General features: G+C 26.2%; 1 long non-coding RNA gene across 1 annotated transcript in view; it reads left to right on the top strand.

Moving 5' to 3' along the window:
• The window catches only part of LOC126548964 (uncharacterized), a 34,986-nt gene extending 17,515 nt beyond the window's left edge, over positions 1-17,471 (top strand). The window contains exons 3-4 of the long non-coding RNA XR_007603089.1: positions 3,637-3,772; positions 17,260-17,471. This is a non-coding gene — a long non-coding RNA (uncharacterized LOC126548964). The remainder of the gene's footprint in view (positions 1-3,636; positions 3,773-17,259) is intronic.
• The last annotated feature ends 3,802 nt before the right edge of the window (positions 17,472-21,273 follow it).

The following is a 21,273-nucleotide window of genomic DNA, read 5'->3' as shown; positions in this document are numbered from 1 at the left end:
ATTATTATTTATGGGTAGCGTACGTCAAAATATTCATTAATTCAGTAAAGGTATATAATGCTATGTAAACTACTCGTGGTTAAATTGTTAAATTTACTCACATAGTATTATTTATCGATCTGATGGGGAACGAATAATAAAAATATTGGGTACAGCTAACCAGAAAATATCCCGAAAGCTATACCATCATGAATTTGTGTATACTGAAATGTTAAGTAAATAAGTAATCGTATAAGAAATCACCTTAAAATTCTCCCTTACTTAGAAATCTGTAATTAATTGTAATTATAATTATCTAGTCTACCATACATATTATTACGGTCTCCCTGACAGCCACAGTTGGCGGTGGTCGTAATCTTTGTTTTAAGTAACCCGATAACGAACAATACGTCAATACCTACTTTACTTAAATCATCTGACCATGGAAATGTTAATCTGAATCATAAAAATAACAAATCTAAGTAACTCAAATACACCGCATATACAAAGCGTTTCAAGTGATGATACATTTTCGAAAGTGACATAAAAAATCTCGAATTTGAAATGTCTAACCCCAAATCTAAACGTATTTTATTCACAGACGATTTATCCCAATTAAAAAAATAACAATAAACCTACTTTTGTATCAACAAATGGTCTCAACAATGAAAACAATGTAATAAATAATATAGATACAAATCAAACTAAATCTTATATAAATCAAAACGAGTACATTACAATTATGGAAATAGACGATAGACCAGATCTTAATTAAACCACCTCCACTCATTTTCATTTGCGTATTGTTGGACTTTGCCGCTTTTCATACTAATCTAATCGATTTAGGTGAAATTAACAACTTTTTCATAAAATCCACTACTAAAAATTATTGTGGATTTGAAATTCACAAGAATTAGCTGATAATCCACTAGGGTAAATCTATTTCGAACAATAAATTCAATAAAAAAAAAAAAAATTTGACTTAAGTAATATTGCAAAGGAGGAAGGTGGTTTAAAATTTAAATGATTAATTCCATGTGTCTTCTCCGGTTTTTAAAGTTTATTCGTAAAATTATAATTATAGTGAGAATTGATCGAGAGAATTAATTATCAGTTAAAATTCGGAAATGAATCAGGATAATTGGGATTTTATAGATGCATGTGAATTCTCAGTGATATTTTGAGGATAATTGTTTTGAGAGTTCAATCGAGAAGGTTTTTGACTTAAGTTAGGGAATGACGAAAAATCTGTTAAAAGATGCTCAGTAAACAACTAAATTACTCTGTAAACACTTATTATAGACAATCAAGTCTTTTATCACTTATTCTTGACCTTAACCGTGCCTTAATTCTGCGCTAAGTATTGGATGACCTTTCTACTGTGCAAGTTGTTAGTGACAATGCGTAATGTATTATATAACGTTTTATTTCAAGAAAAAAAATCCCACTATTTTAATAATTTTATTTAGTTATATATTATATTATTAATATACATTTTTGAATTTAATCAGTTAATAGTTTATTATTTTTTTAGAAAGGTCAACTGTGATCATTAACTCATAACACTGAGGCGAGGTAGGTATGAGTTAATCACAAATATGAAACATTTAAAAACCTAGTGGATATTTACAGTTTTATAAAATTTAGTCATAAACACTAAAAAATATAATATTATACATTTTTATTTTTCAAACAAAATTAAAAATGCACTTATGTAATCAAAAATTGAAAATTATATTTTATATAAATCCCTCATCCACGGATACCCATGCTTGGTTATTTCTTGGTATCTTACTTATAGAATTTATAAAATTACTGAAATCCGTTTTTAATGTTTTGGATGCAATAGCAAAATATACTACTTACAGTGCCGTATATAATCGCGGTGCAGGCAGTTCATTGTACCAAGGACTCACTTTTCAAGTTTTTATAAAGGGCCCATACTTAAAATAATATAAGTACCTACTTAGTATCTACACTAATAATAAAATATTTTATGATAAGTACTTTGTACTTTACATGATGGTCATATACCAGACGCGCGCCAGAATTTTTGTCTGCAAGGGGGTGGGGGGCTTAAACATTTTCCTACTTTTCTTACACACAAATGAACAATTATCACTAATTTTTCAGTCTTCAGGTTCCTACACACTGCAGCCGTAGCGGTGGCGGTGGCGGTGGCAGTAGCCTTAAAACGAGTCCGGACACAATTTTAACGCCACCGCCGATACAAAAGAATTTTACCCCCACCACTGCGGTGTGTAGGCCGTGAAGACCTTAATACTGATAGATATAGTTAATTAAAGTAAGTACTGCTAGTCGGTACTAGTTGATTTGCTTCGTCTTTGACTCTTCTATTATTTATTTATTACACGTTCGTAGTCAACACAAAACTGTGTTATATAAAACTGTTATATATTATTAGGTTGTTTATACGATGGAAATTACTATTTATTACAAACATATTCGAAGTAACAAAATTTCATATCGAAATGTCAAATGTTATAAGTTAAATAATGATAATGACGTTTGTTTTTATGCAATATTTATATGTATGTGCCCTTAACATGGTTAACCGTTTTTAGATTGTGTGTTGCAATTGCAACCTGCAATCGTCCAGCTAAATAATTATTCTATACAAATATAGTACTTATCAACGTTGCAACTAAAAATATAATTATTAGGAAAATGATTTTGTAAATTATTATCAACGAGGTGATACTGGCTATAGGGGATATGGTATACGAGTTCAATTATTGAGAATTCCAGAAAATGTTTTGTTTTTTTTAATTTCTTAAAAAATTTTTATCCTATAGCACTATATAATAATAATATCGCATATTCGCACATATTTTGTAGCTTAGATCAACGTTTCTCAAATTTTTTTCACGTAGGTACCAATCATACGTATCTCATTAATCAGTCGCGTATCGTTAATGACTAAAAATAGAAATATCTAAAATGTCTATGCATTATTTCAAATAATAGGGTAGTAAAATACTTCAATATAATTATTATTTTATTTATTAATAAAAGTGTAATAGTTTTTTAAAATTAAATATGTATGAATAAATAAAAATAAACAAATTTTCAATGTGACCATGTATTATAGCTTTACATTAGTATTAAAATATTTCGTTCGGTGTTACTTAATTTTAATCGTAAATTTGGGTCAGTATTCAATTTATTTTGATACTTTTTTTTTTTTTAAAAAACTAATTTTACAAGAATAAATAATTGTTAATTTTTGAGTAGTATTAAAAATAATTATGATTTTCTAGACAGACGATATTTGTTTTCAATTTTTATTCAAAACTCATTTAACTTTAATTTATTGAATTCCATTTTCAAACTCTCATAGCATGAAAATTCAATCAGATTCCTTTTCATTGTTAGTTAGGGATCTAGGAATGTTGTCCAAATCCAATGAATAGTTTTTTTTAACATAAAAAAACACCCGTAATAGTTTTCTTTGAAATATACTTCAAACGTTGTTTTGAGTTTTTGTCATTGGTGTTTTATGTTTTTTATGTTAATAAGACTTGAAAAGATAAAAAATGAATATAGGGAATTAGGGAGTTTACTTTTACTTTTATCACATTAATTAATAAAATGCAAATATGAATGGTACATGAAATTATTTATTTTTTATTGCAGGATTGAATACATGATTTAGAGTAAAGTTACCCAACTGATAAAAGAAGTTTTGGTAATGAAGTAACAGATGGCATTAAAAAGTTGATATTACGGCCATGTAGACACAACATTGAATTCCTTGGTAGAAATCTGAGAGGTAAGTACAATAAAATTCTCTTCAAAGTTATAACTATTTCATATAAACAAACATGGGTAGTAGACAGTAGTAGTTTACTTATTTACTTGTACTTAATTAATATTATTGCGTACTATATTTTATTGTAGATTCTATGTGCATATAGTTGAGATATACTCATGAGATAAGTGTTATTATTATACCATTACTATTAGGTAAGAATATTCCTAACCTAACCTAAATAAAAAATAAGCATTTACTTTTTCTCAAGCATTAGCTCTTTTAAAAATGAATTAATGTACCTACCACCCATGGCCAAGTATGTATAGGTATATGCTTGCAACTTCGTGATACGCAGATATCACTGCCACCACTGGCGGTGACACGTCCATCCCCGATAGGAAATGTTATCAGGGATCTTTGTCAGGAATATTTTTTCCGGGATATTTTGTCGTGGAATAGCCATTGGCAGTGATATATTAAGTTATAGAATTTCTTCGATAGAAGGTGGAAGCGGTGATAAAAATCACTGCGAGCTAAGATTTCTTTCTATACCAAATAGTGGAATAGTAGTAGATGCGCAGCTCAGAACGCAAATGCGTCGTAATGAGAACATACCTATATTATACTTAGCTATGCTACCACCGTTCTGTATGATAGTTATTTCCCATGGCATTCATTGTAACTTATGATTATAGATATAAGATTTTTTATCGCTCTGTTGGGCGTTAAGCTCATAATCACTCTAAACATCTTGCGTACCTATATTATATCATGTACATGACTATTTATACATGACTGTTTTCACAATAACTTCGAATGCAGGTTCGTGTAGAAAGCAATCCTTCTGTAACGATGTACAATAATATCTATATTGATAAATATAGTTTTCATTGTAAGAGTATATATACACGATATTATAAAGCATTCTATCCTATTTCTATTGTCATAATATATTATAATAAGTATTACAAATCCTTATATTAGCTTGACAATAATTGTTTACTGGAGTTAATATCTTTATTAAGGTAAAATATTTAATAGATTCATATTTTACTAGTTAAGTGGCAAGTAGTATGTTTAAAATTATAAGATTAACGTATCGCTAGTCACAGGAATCTTAATCTGTATATATAAAACAGTAAGCTGACTGACTGATCTATCAACGCACAGTTCAAACTATTGGACGAATAGAGCTGAAATTTGGCATACAGATAGCTATTATGATATTATAGGCATCCACCAAGCAAGGATTTTTGAAAATTTAAGTCCCAGGGCGGTTAAAACGGTAAAAAGAATAGGTATTATTTATAAACGTTATACTTTGTGGTTGAACTCCACCGAAACGGCTTGTCCGATGTTTATGAAATTTTTTTTGTATAATATTTGGTTGGTACGAGAATAATTTGTAAAGTATTTTTCACCATCCCACCTCTTCCACCCCTGGTAGGTGCTACAACAGGAATTTTGAGATTTACGATGGAAATTTTTGTTTATAAATTATGGTTGCTATTGTTTTTATAATAATATTATTATTATTAGTTATAATAATAAAGTGGTGAATGTGTCAACACATAAGTCAGGATGTTATACCAACTATATAAAAAACTACAAGATGGCACATTATTGTATCTAATTCACCGTATGTTACATCAAGTAAAAAAATAAATTGATATAACTTTGAAACTTAAAAGCTAGAATTTAAAAATTTACGTACACAACTCGCGGGTTCCGCAATCCAACCCAGGTGGATTGCCTACCTGATAATAAACTGTTTGCTTAAAATCATAAGAACGAGTCTCACAGGCAATACCAAGCGGAATTGCTATTATACGTATAACCTGACTCACAGATTATTTTAGTTCTTTTATTCTTTGATTAGTTTATTATGTAGGAATATTAGTTAAGCAATTATAACACTATACATTTAAATATACATCCATAAAATTAAATGTACATAAAAAACATTATGTATATTTATTATTTATCGTATTAAAGTTTTATGACTTCATAATTATTACTATTTGTTTTATACATCTATAATTTAAAGATTAATACTCAGCTTAGGTACCATTTTTAAATCTTCTATGAACAAAAATAAAATTGATTCTTGCTAATAAATTATATTTCATAATTTTATTTCACGTAGTATTTACTTAACAAAACCACGATATTTTTTTTATAAATTTATGATTTTTGTTAAAGTTATAAATGTCTAAAAAATAGATGCTAAATAATTTAATACGTTATACGTCTAATGGTGGTTAAGATAAATTTCTTATTCACATCTCATTAATTTATAAATCGTAATAATTGGTTTGAAATCCTTATAATATCTGGTTGCACTCTTCGTTACAATAAAGTCGTTTGCAATGTATTTCATGAATAGCATCTGGGACTGCTCTTTATTAAAACTCAACTGTTTGGATCTATTATAATAAATTATTTACCACTCGCCAATTTCTATAGTATTTTTCGCTACGTTGAATTTATTTTGTTAATTAATTCACGTTCATCCTCGTCATGGCCTCTTTTCTTTCATACGGTCTTATTATTTTGCAGATTTCATAATTTAAACAAATTATTTGACATACCTATGTATTATTTTATATATTGTGTATAGTACCTAAATTTATTCTTTTTCTTCTCAATTTCTCAATTTCTCACTTTTTTTGTATATTTAAAGATAACAACTAATTTTTGGTGACATCATAAAAAATAAGTTATTATCAGTTATTAATAAACAAAATATTTAACAAGTTAATTACTAGATAAGGAATAATAGAACTAAAGATGTTTTAAACGATTTTCTCTGAGAATTATGCCATTTACGAACAATCTAATAGGAAGTGTCAATTAAAATGGGAGTCGGGAGTAATAAATACATAGTAGTATATTATAGATAATTAAAAATAAAAGCGAATGCGATGGGAAAGTGATTATGACCAAATCTATGTCTAAAAAGTGTAATGTACAAAGAATAAAAATAAATTCTTAGAAGGTTATGTTAAAAAAAAGGAAGCATAGTACCTTTATTGGACTTATTTATGGCCTTTGTTAACTGGCATCTGGAAATCACTAAGTGCGATGTCTATTAAGATCACTAGACCATTCTAAATCTATTTTCTTTATCATTCGAGTATTCCATGTTTTACATATCAAGATTACAAATTCAATATTCTTTGTATAAAACTGTATGTATGAAGGTCAATAACTAATTATTATTTATTATTTTGTATTACTATTAAAAAAGTTTAAATATACTAATACTAAATTTAAATTAATTTATGATACTTATAATATTATAATATATTATACGTCATTTAATTAAAAAATTGTTTACCTATATATTAGATATTTTATTATGAAGTCACAGTGTTAAGTAATAAAGTAATTATATTTACTACTCATAAAAGTTCATTTTGAATAACCCAAATATTAAGTGGTTAATGGTTATGGTATGGAATTTTATATTAATTATAATTGACAATTTTTTATTATTACTTATATTATTAAATATTACAGAAATATTAAGTCAAATTCTAATTTTCTAAAAACTATATAATTGATACATAATTTGTTAAAAACAAATTTAGTTAGTGATATAACACTTTATAAATCATTCTAATTTAAAATATACTTTGATAATAACGACATATTATTAAAGTTATTCCATAAAATCCGACTGTAAAATCTCTTATTTCTTCCAGAAAAATGTTTTTGTTATAAAAAAAAAAATTGAAAATGCAATTCAATTTCCAGGCAAATTCAGAGAAATGTTTCAATAAGGCATACTGCCATAAAAATAACTTAGGTTTTTTAATAGATCTATGACACACGGGTGAGTTTGTGTAAACAATATTATTACTATGAGCTGAATTAGTCAAGAATGTTGAAATATTGAGGTCATTCATATTATATTTTAATGAATACTAATTTATATAAAAAAAAATATAGTATTTTTTTAATAGAAAAACAAAAGGTATTACAAAAATGTTTGTGGACTGAAATACTTACTCAGCTATGCAATATTCCTTTAACCTCTCGTTAAATTTCGTAAATCAATAACTTCCTTATTTTATTTTCAGTACTAAAATATTCACTTTCTAGTCTAATAAACCTTCTTAGAACTATTCGCATACTTAAAGTCAGCCTTCGTCCTCTTTTATAAATTTTCCTATTACAATTTGATGAAATTATTATTATCATGGTTTTTTTATATTGTATAATACGTACCTTAATAATGTCACCAAAATTCAACAATTTGTTATTCTTTTATACGAGCCATGCGTTTATACAAGGACATAATTGTGTTGGAAGGAAAAAATACCAGTAAATTAAAAATCTTTAAATCTTATAAATGGAGTAAAAAAGATCTTAAAAAATATAATATATTGTTTTCAATATCATCTCAAATAAAAAATTATAAATATGAATATAATATTCTAAAAGATACGTGGTATGAAACGTTTTATACTTTAAATATTAGAAATATATCATATATTTTAGATTACGAATGAAAAACAAGAAACTGTTTCTTTTAGATTGATGTGCTTATTTCGAAAAACATTTTTAAAACAATAATATTATTCCAAATTTTAATATTCATTATAAAAATGTAAACAATTGAAAATATATAATAAAATGTTTTTTATTGTATTTTACTATGTACTCAAGAGCTATGATTTATATTATAGCTAGTAAATAGATTAATAAATATTTATTTTTTTTTGTCGATTTACACTTAATTTTAAATATTAAAATGTTTTCTATTAAGTCATTTGAATACACATTGTGCCTATTATATATTAAATAATTAAAAAATGATATTCATACAATATGCTCTAAGTAAACTGAATTGGTTAAAATATTATAATTTATTAAATTGCCGTCTCTAAATATAATATAATTTATTTTGCCTAATATATTTAAAAGGTGAACACTAAATAAATTTGCTAACTTTTATGAATTAATTAAACCTACCAATATTTAGTATGTTAATTTACACCATCCTAATAGTTGAAATATATATACATAGGTACGCCATTCATGTTCAGCGAAATGTGATTCAATTACACAATTATGACATATTTACATAGTTTTATTTGCGACTGCCTCATTGTATGTAAATTTACTATTTTGTGTTTGCACAACACTAATATAATTGAAAATATTGAAAATGTAGTAATAACTGTTAAGATCTGTCATTTCAGTTCTGTAATTATACAAAGGTGATTAGAAATTTAACTTACATTTACTTATTTTTAAATAAAAGTGATTACTAAATAACAAAATGATTCAAGAAATATAATTAAACTATACCTATTAAACCCAACCCAAAACGTAAAAACATAATATAGTTAAATCTGGAGGTTAGCCATTGCCATTTGAAATTTTACAATTTTACATTATAGGTAATAAAACCGTTCAAAAACTCAGTTATGCATTCGTCCTTATCGCAATACATACTTAATACTTATGCGTGTAAAAAAACTATAGCATGATAATGAATTCAAATTGTTATTGCCAATCAACTTTTTTGTGACAGATTTCACTCAGTGCTTTCATTTAAATTACCTACCTACTTGACTATCCTAACCTGTTCTACCAGATAACCCTTAATGAAGGTTGAACGGAATTAGTACGGAGACATTTCTAGAACTACGAGCTAAATCCAAGTTTGATTTGTAAACAAAATATATTCCTGCTAGATTTTTAGTGATAGGAAATACCACAAAGCTAGTAAGAAAGATGGTCATTGCCCATTGTTATTTTTTAACTTAAATGTCAGCACATTTATTTTTTTATAAATTTCAAACACGAACTCAATTAATGTAGGAAACATTTGTTTAAATAATTATTCCATTACAATCGATAAATCATTTTTGAAAACTACACTAATGTGATTTGAAATGATACTTAATGAAATAACTATGTCCCCAACATCTGGTTAACAAATTATATTTTAGATTTTGGCGGAACAATGAATGTATTGATTTTACAATGTTGTGTTTATTTTTTACTCGTTTTGAGAATGATATATTTTCAACTTAATTTAGTTTTTTTATTCAATTATTATCAATGAAAAATATTTACTATATGTCAAAAATCTTGAAAACGCATTTCAAAGTTCCTTAAATATTGTTATTATAGTATTTTTTTTAAAAAATTGGCAGATTTTTTATAGACATTTATACGAAATTATAAATTTGAATAATGAATAACGATGATTTTTATTTTGTTTAAATTAAAAAATATTATTTATGGCGACTTAAAACTTAACGTATATTATAAACTTTATTAGTATACGCAGACATTTCAAAATATAAAGATTAATATTAAGATATTATTAATGTTTATAGTGGACCTATTCAAACAGTTTTATATTAAATCGGAATTGACTTAAGAGTTTATAATAATATAATATGGTATAAATTTAAAATTATTATATTAAAATATTAATAACACAATAAATTGAATGTTTCCGGAAAAAATAAATCAACCTAATATAATATTTATAATAAAATTAATATATGTATGTGCTCATATTATATACCTTGGAATATTGTTTTGTTCCACTTCAGTATTTTAATAAATTTATTTTCAAGTTTAATATACCTAAACATTGACCCATTTGACACCTACTGTATATCAGACTGGTATTCACTTTCCTACCTTTTGTTTTCTCATTGAATATTAAAAACAAGAAACATTTTCAAAAAAGCAAGAAAATTTAATTTCATCGGAGCACCAAAAGTTTATCTTTATTGACTTTAACAAAATGAAAAATGAAAAAGGTGACATATTTACATTTCATATTATACTCACACAATATAAAATGAGATAACTAAAATTTTAAAACTTATTATAAACTTTTAAATTAGAAAAAATATGGCTATTTTTATTTATTTAAGTAGGATATTAATACCTATATATATATTTTTTTTAAGTTTAAAAATAAAACAATTTGTACAATAATCTAGTATAGTAAGTAACTGTAATGATATATAATATTTTAATTGGTGTGAGTTACGTGAATGACGTAAAGAGAAAGATATTTTAAGCCATTTTAGTAATGTCTCATTAATTTTAATTATTTATTAATTAGTTAAATAAATTTCGTTAAATAAGATTGTAATTGAATTTAATCGGTGGAGAAAATAATCACTGATCTGAAATAAAAATGGAAGCCATATTTCTTTGATCAAAGCGTTATTAATTGAACATTAATTTGAATGAAAACTTTATGATATCTACTTGGTTTTGTTTCAATGGAATATTCATGTTATAAAGTTATCACTTATCAGTAATAAAATTGATACTTTTTCAGGACGAAGAGAGAAAGTTACTTGAGCTGATTTATTTTTGTCGATTTGTAATCACCAGTTTTAAGACAAGATTATAGGTTGATATTTTTTTGCAGAAATTATTAGGTTACTGTATAAATATTATTGTTAGTTATTTTCAGTAGCATTGCTGTGTTATTAGTATAGCCATATAGGTAGCTAAGATAATTATGTTAATAATAGACTTTGTAAAGGATATATTTTATGTAAGTAGTAAAAAATAAAGATGGTTATAAAGATCTGATATTAGATCAATGGTTTCTAAAACTCCAAAAAGAATCAAAGTTCAACACAATATTTTCTATAAGTTTTCCTCCAAATAACTATACCTAGAGAAAACTCGAGCGTCACTATAGGAAAAAATATTATGAGCGTCTGAATTTTAAATTGTATGAAATCGCGTAACGATAACGATTTATACTCAAACGATTTTAAATATTTGTTATTATTCAAGTAGTAAAAGTTGTAGATAACTTGAAAATTTTACCAGTTATTTAGATTGTCATTTTATTTACATAATTTAGGCATTGAAAATATTCGTATTTTTATAAATGTCGACAAAAAAGTTTTGGTTTATTCAAAATACTTGAAAATTTAATATAAAGTTCTTCATAAGTTATTCTTATAGTGATTCAAAAATTATAAGAATACATAGGCCCAGTTTTTTTTATTAATACTTGGAAGTTCAAATATTGACAAAATTCTTCAAAAATTAAGAATATTTGTAAATACTTTTGTAATTAAAAATTTATAAATTATTTTGTATAAGTAGCTAAGAGTTGAAAATGTAATACAAGATTTTCCATAAATTTGGCTTGCAGTAATTATCAAAGAAGTTGAGCGTTGGCCAATTAGAAAAATTTAGTGGATATTTTTACAGGGATATTTTGAAGTGTCACCACAATTGATATATTATAATTGGGGCTGGAATTTTAATATGAATTTATACAGAATAACAATAACTTGTCGTACTATATAATTTATAGTTCGAGTTATTCATACTGACGTCAGTTTATCGAAAGTTTCTTGTTAATCGCAACAATTTTCGTTCAATTTTAAGAAACAAATTGTTAAAATGCTCTAAAAACAAGGAAAATGCACTAAAATCATCAAAAAATACCTTAATAATACATTTAAAATTAATTTTGCCAAAAAATGCAAAAAAAAAATTACTTTAAAATAATCAGTATCGCCCAAAATACTTTTATACATACGGGCCAACGTTTCAAAACACCAGAAAAAAAGATGCCTTTGCATCAAAATCCCAGTTTGAATTATAATGTATAGATTTTGTTTAGAATAAATGATATATGTACGTAACTAAACTTAATCTTTCAATATAATAATATGTGTCTATACATAATATATAACTATAGCACCGCGTTGATACAAAGAAGTGAACAAACGCCAGGTTTTCTCATTGTTACAGAGACGCAAATATAAAATGTCACTTGTGTGAGCTATGAAAATATCAATTTAAGAAGAAGAATTTATAAATTAACTAGCTGACCCCATGCACGTTTCTCGTTAAAATGCCAATTATGGTTAATTTGTTATTTCATATTATTCGGTTTAACAATGTTCAAAACTTAGACATTTTCATTGACCATTTTGATTCTCAAAAAACTTGTGCAAGCACCACATTAAAATGCGAATTTTGTAAAACGCTTTCTTATTGCACACTAAATTTGTGGTACGAATGTACAGTGTGAATTGTAATCCTCGATCTATCATTTTTCAGATTCTTCGTTTATCAGTCAGTGAGTTAGTCAGATTGTATTACAATCATTCCTCTTGGCGTTGCACGTAAGACTCTCTTATGATTATGCGAGCAGTATAGCAGTATATTATCAGTTATTTAATCCACCCGTGGTGGATTTCAGGCCTCGCGAGATATGTACGTAAGTTTATAATTTCTAACCCTTAAGTTTCAAAGTTATATCAATTTTTTCTACTACGGTGGATAAGATACAACAATGTGTCATCTCATCATTGTGTCTTAATCTCAGGAACTACTGGTTCGAATTGAAAAATTCTTTTTGTGTTGGATAGTCCGTTTGTCGAAGAAGGCTTTAAGCTATACAACATTACGTTGTGACCAATAGGAGCGAATCATCAGTGAAAAATGTTGCAAAAATATTATAATAAAAAATTGTTACCATGGTTACCGAAAATAAAATAATAATAATCTGTATTTTTTATTTTTTATTAATTTTAATAAAAAGTTATTACTATAGTTACCGAAAATAAAATAATAATAATAATAATCGGTAGGTATTTTTAATTTTTTGCTCAACTTTCTTAATTTTTTCTTACATAAGAACCTTGTCCTGATAATTACGAACACAACAAAAATAGAATTATCGAAATCGATTCAGCCGTTCACACGTGATGGCGTGACCAAGGGAAATATAGGGATTCATTTTTGTATATAGAGATTCGTGTTTGTTCAACTTTTATTTTTTGTAAAATCGATCAGTAGGAGTAAAAGTATTTGCATGATAATTATAATAATGTATTAATATAAATATTAATATTAACAAATATATTATACTTACATTCTTATCAGCTGCTTATTACAAAGGTATAAAGATTAAGTATAAACACATAGAAGGATCGTATCCCGTTTCACCGATGTGCCATTTTTCCACATAATTCTTAAATTATTATTTCTGTTTTAAAACATGGCTATGAATTTGTGAATTGAAAAGCGATAAATAGACACAAGGAATATTTATCATTTGACACAATCTTAGTACTATACTATCTGAATTCTGAAGTTATTGATTGATAAATCGATTAAATATTCCATATAAAGAAAATAGAATGAATATAGTGTGTCGTAGCGGCGATAACTGCAAAGTTAACAACACAGCCAGTGTCTATTATGATTATCATCAGTATCTGTGCATCTACAGTTTGCATTTTAAAATAATAATGTCGAATGTTGAATATATTTCTACACATAAAAATGGGAAATACCTTATTTTTAATATTTACAATTTTAGAATCGATAAAACAATAAAAAATATTGGAAGTGTTTTGAAAACTGTGGAGCTCGTGTGATAATTCCATCCAAATTTTAAATTTGGCAAAATGGTATGGCGGGGAAATGAAACGGTGGCAAAATGGGAGCTGATCCATATAGAAGACCTAAGGAATCCAAATTTAAAGTCATGATTAATCATAGATGCCTTATGCTATTTGGCCTATCCATATGGTATTTCACTAATTTATTTCTCTAAAAATACATCATCATCATAACTATTATAAAACTCATCATAAATACTTTCACTATTAACTATTATTATGCATCCACTTAAAAAAAATCAAATCATAATTTATTCTATTCGTGAGGATTTCGCAAATTGGTATCGCCCCTAAACAATTATTATTATTATTTATTATTCATTAACTTTTCAATAAAACAAAAATAATCATCGAAATAATTAATAGTTATAATAAGTTAAATATATTTATCAACAGTATGCATAGTTACCGATTGGGGAATAATAAATTTATTTTATAATTTTATTTTGGTAACAATAAACGCCATACAGATTTTTAATAGTAACAAAAAAGTAATATACTATAATTATAATAATAATTCTCTAAAAATTTAAAATTGTATCTAATAGGTAATTATTATTTTACTATATTATAACAGCAAGCTATATCTACGTCAAATAAAATATATATTGAACTGAGGCGAATCATTGTATTATTTCTACTTCAGTATATTATTATATCCTGTTATAATAAATAATAATATATAGCTGGTTACGCCATTTACTTGAATTATTGCTTTTTCTTAATAAGGTGTATATTTATTTCTTCATTGTTTCATAAAGATATTTTTAAAGGTTGATTAATTCAAAAATCAAATAATACAAAATGGAATGTTTCAATTTAATAGGTATATTGAGTGTAATATGTTAAAGTTGATTCACCAAGTATGCCGATTCCCATTTTTTCTTTAGTAATAAATTTATTCAAATTCTGATTTAGTGGATTTAGTGGGATTAGAAGATATACTTAAGGACTATATTTTTAACTATTTAAATGTTTAATACTATTTAAGGAGTGTCTTGTGGTGATACAAACTTATTTTTTCCTTTTTGAGAACCAACTGCTTTTGCTATACCGTCATATTCTTAAGCAGATGATGTTTTTGAAAATGTTGATCGAATAGTTTCTGAGGTATTAAAATGTATACACCATGATTAATTAGGTACTTAAAGATGGTTTTGTATAAATATTTAGTTATTTAATATTGAATCTAGTGTTTATAATTATACTCTTAATTGTTTTAATAAATTATAAAATATTGATAGATTAATATTAATCACTATAATTATAAAAACGTTATATAACATTATATACTACATATCTTCCAAAGCTCCAAATATTATGGTCCTACTATCTTAAGTACATATAATCAAATAGTTCAAAACCTAGGTACTTGTTTAATAATAATAAGATAGATTTATATACATTAAAGCTTATAAAAACGCCATTTGTTTATAACCCGAACAACTTATAATTCATAGAAAAGGGGCGATTGTCATTTGAAAAGAAGAATTTGGTATCACCACTGCGTACTCTTTAAATAGTATAAAAAATCTTAATGATTAAAAATATAGTTCTTAAGAAAGTATTTACACATTTTAAAAATTATTCAGATTTAAAAAAATATATTACTAAAGGAACAATGGGAGTGAGTATATAGTTGTTGAATCAATTTGTATTGTACATGAGTACCTATATATATTTTAATATTTTAATTTTACTTGTATATCAGATACACATATATGGCTTATATTATTATAATATATAAAATCATCAAAGTTCTAATCGAAGTTATATGTCTATAATAACACAGAACAATATTATGATTATACGAATACTATTATGATTTACCATATTATGTTGTAAAATTTTTTTCATGCATCGCGTCGTTGTCATTTAAGTATACATTTATGAAACATTTTAATAGAGAGAGTATATCACATGATATTTTAAAGGCTAACTATGACGTCAACGACCTTGTTTGGGCGTCTGACAACATTGTTCGCTGAGTAACAAAATATTATATGGCTCCCACCATGAGCAAATGCAATTGACCCGTTTGAAGTATATAAAATATTTTATGCATATGAATCAAAAAAAAATTCAACAATGATGAAAATGTTTTATAAAAATTGTAAATTAAAAAAAAAAACTAAGAACACGCTGTAAATAAAAATTAAACACTTGTATTTGTTTTTTATATGTATTATTCCCCGATTATGAAAATAATTTCTTTTAAAATAATTTTTAAATTTCATCTTAAAATATTGATGGAAAATTTTAAAATTTTATTCATCACTTAAATAATATAAGTTGGTTTTGAGAAGTGTACAGTAATTATACTGAGTATCATTATAAGTATAGTGTAACGTGAAGACCGATTAAGTACTGCGTATAATAATAAATAACGGTGTTTATATGAATGACCTCAATCATAAATATTTTTGAGAAAAGAAGCAACAGCAGTAATCAACGGATTACGAATCGGAAACTGTTGCAGTAGGTACGCGTTGACACACATAAATATATTGGCGCATTGCTCCATAACTATACCGCGGTGTAAGTACCTACTTACGTAGTACTTGCAGTATACCCACGGTATAGCCTTAACAACATAAGTACATAATAACAGACCTCCAAACGTTCTACGATTGAACTCATGAATGTATTCCATATACTACGTCATACCCAAATATACAGTAGTATTTAATACTATAGCTATATATACAACACTAGTACAACGAATTTATCGATAAATATTTGGTACCAAAATTATCTTACTCTCGGGCCTCGGCCAAGGCATGTCCATTGCCTGTTACTCGTTGATTTTAGACAATTATTAAATTGTATATATTTTGCATTATACACAATCGTATTTAAACTGCTTTGTTATAAAGCGTCCTACCCGTGCATTTTAATATCATACTATTTATTATGCTGTTAAGTTTTAAGGGTAGGTGATAATCAATCATCCACTCCCCTGTCATCAGTATTTATATTATATGGATAAATGATTATATATATACAGTCAGGATTGCTTAAACCATCTGCACTAAATATACCAGATATTTTATAATTATTATTATTTTTTAGATATTTCGGTGTGATGCTGCAGTACAATGCATTTTCAATACGCTGCAGTAGCTAATCATAAGTAATGAACTGTGCACGCTTCAGACATTATCGTCAGCGATACCCGCGAGTGGCCAGCCGCAATTTTAATTAAAGGAAACGTGTACATTATTTTGTACATACCCATTCACTTCTCATACCGCAATAAATAAGAACCAAGTCCCGAATCGCTTCCGACGTGTGAAAGCTTTAAATATTCGTCGTCTCTCTAAAGTAGAGTTCATTGCCGTTAAACGGTCACATACAGGAAACCGCGGTATTATGTAAGTACAGGCGTACAGGCCACTACAACATGACATTTTCAAGTCGTAACTGTGTAATTTTTTGTAGGTACGCATTATTTGTATTAATAATTGTTAAATGAATAATGATATACGTATATTATAATTATTGTCATGCATTGTCACGTTATTGTAATGTGTTTTGACGTGCGTGCGGTAGGTATAGGTACCTACGCTGGTCTTGAATGTCGGCGTTATTAATTAGTGGTCGCTGGAACGATAGTGTCGGTGTATACCGTATATAGAGAAACACACGATTCTGAAAATAACTTTTAAAATGTCTTTAATTTAATACCTATAATATAAAATGCGTTTTATACTCACGAAGGCTTGGGTGTACACGGAAGAGCGCTGCAGCGTGCAACGATCACTCGCTCGTTCCCGTCTATTAGAAGTTTAATATCTATAACGGGGGTCAACAACCTGGGAACGGATTTTTTTATTTTTAATCGCAAAGGAGATAAATGTGAATATTTTAAACGTAAATGATCAAACAAGAGTTGTATTTAACATAATAACGTACACTAGATAAGAATATTTATGGGAAAACGAAACAGTCAAAAGTTATAGGTGTTACGCGTTTATATTGATATTACATACCTAGACGTTTTGTTATTATTCATGTATTTTCCCTAATCATTATTATTTTTTACCATAAAAAATAGATATTATCAATTGTTTCATGAAGCTTATCAGGTTCATTCACTTTGTCATTATTATTTCGACTAATAGTGAAACTTTTAAAAAAATGTGTCCTACATATAAATAAAATATAACTACTGTAAACCATAAAAGTGCAATAATGTGACGTATAATATTTTGTTCTTTCTTTGTTGACAGAATTCGTTTTTCGAATAGTTTATGCAGTTGTAAGTAAAAATTGATAAAAAAAATATCAAAGAAACTTAGTTAAGCATAATAATATATAAGTGCTGTAAAATATTATCCTTTTTAAATATTAACATCTCAATTGCCCTTTTAATCTCCACTCCATTCTCAATACGAACTACATCGTCGCTATAAAAATTATCATAAGGTTTATTTTGGTTTCTGGTTTTATTATATAGTATCTTGTATTTTAATTTAATTTAATTTGGAATCTACTATTGTACAATTGTTGAGATGTATTAATTGTAACTTAAAAGTATCAATAAAAAAAATAATAATAAACAATAATTATTAACATCAGTTTTTGGTGCCAAACGGTGATCGGCTTGGAATAGCTAATTTTTATATTTATTCATTTTAATTCCTTATAAATGTATATTTATAGGGTATAGTCTTGCGTTGCAGTGGGTATGTATGTACATAATACATATATTATACAACGACACGATAGGTGATCGCCTAATGCATAAAATAGTAATTAAAATAATCTGACCTTACTGTGTTTACTGCAAGTGCGTATACTACCTACCTACTATGTCGTTCCAGTGATATTAATTTATTCCGTTAGTTAGTGTCGTTACAACCTAGCAATAGCGGACAAAAGAGGGATACGTCGGTTTAATAATGTAGACATGCGAGTAAAATACTGTTTACATATTATTATTATACCTTTACCGATAATCCAAATACAAGACATTATATAGTACGTTACGATAAATGTAACACTTGTACTTATGTGTAGTGTGTAGGTACACATCATAATGGTACGTTTTGAGGTATATTTTATAAAAAATAATAGTTTTCGTATACCTTTTATTGTATTATAAATTTACACTTTTCAAGCCCACTCACAGAGATACAGAACGCTGCAACTGTCATTTTATTATTGACTATGAGGGGGAAATATTATCAGTTTTTCTTAACGCTGGACGCTCAGTTATACATAATATAATAATATACATTTTATTATCACTATTTACACATTACACCTACTATTATAATGCTGTATTTCTTTTCGAGAGTTTCTTTTGTTAATACTAAACACGGAACATGTCATATTTTTTGCAATGACATTAATTGATTGCGTGTTTTGTGTATTATCGTACACGCCATTATAGGTTTTGGTGCACTTTACTACAAATTGAACAACACATCATGTTTAAAAGAAAAAAATATAACATAAATCGTAGGAAAGTATGAATTATGAACACAAATTTTCTATGAATTTTAAAGTTAAAATAGACTATACATAGTATTTACATACCTCCAAACACGCGTTTGGCCAAAGCGTGTGGTTTAAACTTCAAAGTGAAGATTCTAAAATAACTTTTAGAATAGATAACATTCGGATGGTACAAGTGTAAAATGTGTACAAGTGTATAAAATGATTATTAATAACATAGTTAAGTAAATCAAAATAGTAAAAAGTCAGTATTTGACCGGCTGTTATACAATATGTAGCTATAGGTATACAATATAATATTATATTTATATATTAGTTTTTTATAATGGATATATGCTATATGGTCTTCGATATTATGTATTTATGCATAATTGGAACTGGTGCAGTTTATATAATATCCTTTGATAGACTGTTCATTTTTTAAATATTCAATCGAATATACTTAAAAAAAAAAAATAGGTTATAACTTTAATAATAATTTTATTATTAAAATCGATTGTTTTACAATACAAATATTTTTAAAAGAAAATAAACTCGTTCCAGTTAAAAGTTAAAAATAAATTTTCTCTTGAAGTAAGTCAAATCGAATTAACAATTTAACTTTTAACATGCTCAATATTTAAATTTATGCATGTGTTTATTTTTTTTAATAATATGTAGGTACGCATATTATTATATTATTCAATATTGAATATTTATTGGATATTTAAATAATATTATATCAACAAAAATATCAAATTATTTTTCAAAACTTGTTAAAAATAAAATATTTATTGTGAACTTAATATCAAAAAAAGGCAGCTAGTTATCTCTAGTTAAGCTTTCAGCTATAATTTAAAATTACATTATGAATAGAATAAAGGACATTTTTCTTAAAATGTAGAGTATTTCCAGTTTTTTGCGGAGTAATAATATCAATAAATTATACAAACGCAATAAATTATTAGTATAGTATAACTTGTCAAACATATAAATTAATTAAAATATTCGTCCATTATATATAGGTACTATAGTCTATAAGTACCTACCTCAATTTTTTTTATATCTAGTAGAATGAATAATTCATAATGTTTTATACATTAACTGAATCTTACTCGTTTATTGGTTCTAAACTGTTTGTATGTTATGAAAATTGATTTTTTTTCTTATTCAAGAATGACAATTTTTTTTTGAGTCAATACAATAAGAACGTTGTGATAAAATAAAAGATTATTTAATGTTACCTAACTGTAAATCTGTACGCACGTAAAATCATTATAACCATCATAAATAATATTTTTTTATAGAGTTATTTAAATGTGCACTGTTAAAGTAATTTAAATTATATTATTCTAATCTGTTGATATAATAAAAATACAACCTTGGATCTTGATAATTATATATAATAGATATATATATTTAATGTGTTAAATTAATCATGGGTATTTTTAAGCTATTATTTTTCAAAATATAAAAAATGTAACTCTTTATAAACTTAAAACTATATAGCAGTAAATATTTTTTTGTTACCTAACTCTATTTGACGGATATTGTATATTTATAAATAATGTATAATTTTCAGTCATGATGTAGTCTTTTAAATTTCACAATTTGTTATATCACAAAATGTATACAAATATATTA

Source organism: Aphis gossypii, chromosome 1 (genome assembly GCF_020184175.1).
Source record: "Aphis gossypii isolate Hap1 chromosome 1, ASM2018417v2, whole genome shotgun sequence".
Classification (NCBI taxonomy): Eukaryota; Metazoa; Arthropoda; class Insecta; order Hemiptera; family Aphididae; genus Aphis; species Aphis gossypii.
This window is presented reverse-complemented; position numbering and strand designations above follow the sequence as displayed.